General features: G+C 41.4%; 1 protein-coding gene across 1 annotated transcript in view; it reads right to left on the reverse strand.

Moving 5' to 3' along the window:
• Window positions 1–311: 311 nt before the first annotated feature.
• The window catches only part of CCT3 (chaperonin containing TCP1 subunit 3), a 30,557-nt gene continuing 30,399 nt past the window's right edge, over window positions 312–469 (reverse strand). Inside the window, exon 15 of the transcript XR_001819487.2 lies at window positions 312–402. The gene's annotated coding sequence lies outside the window, so the exon portion shown is untranslated. The remainder of the gene's footprint in view (window positions 403–469) is intronic.

The raw sequence follows: 469 nt of genomic DNA on the forward strand, positions 1-469 counted from the left end.
TTCTCTCCTTGATAAAAATGAGATTTAACCACTTATGGGGAACACTCATGCTTTAGACAGGTTCCTCCTGTTCTTTGGGTGGTTAATGCAAAATGGTGCTTCATAAGCTTTACAGTATTATCCTTTGAACTCCAAAAGGGTCTTTCCAACCAAAATTTACTGAAAAGTCTAAAGAATACTACCTCAAGAAGGCAAAAGAGACTGAATGCCCTCATTCCAGGTCTCCCTCCCCTCCCCAGTAAGGTTTTCTGCTTCCTCCTCTTTGCCAGGAGATAAGAGAGATGACACAAGGTTGAAAAACACATAACAACTTTCTCAAATGACTTAGATTTAATCATCGGAAGCAAACTAAATGGAAACCTTACAATAGAGAAGAATTACATGTCAGTGTCTTTTGGAAAACTGAGCTGGGACAGAAAGGGACTGGGGGCTGTGCCCCTCAACCTGATCCCTTCTGAACAAAGACGTC

This window comes from Cebus imitator, unplaced genomic scaffold, assembly GCF_001604975.1.
Source record: "Cebus imitator isolate Cc_AM_T3 unplaced genomic scaffold, Cebus_imitator-1.0 Scaffold427, whole genome shotgun sequence".
NCBI classification, from domain to species: Eukaryota; Metazoa; Chordata; class Mammalia; order Primates; family Cebidae; genus Cebus; species Cebus imitator.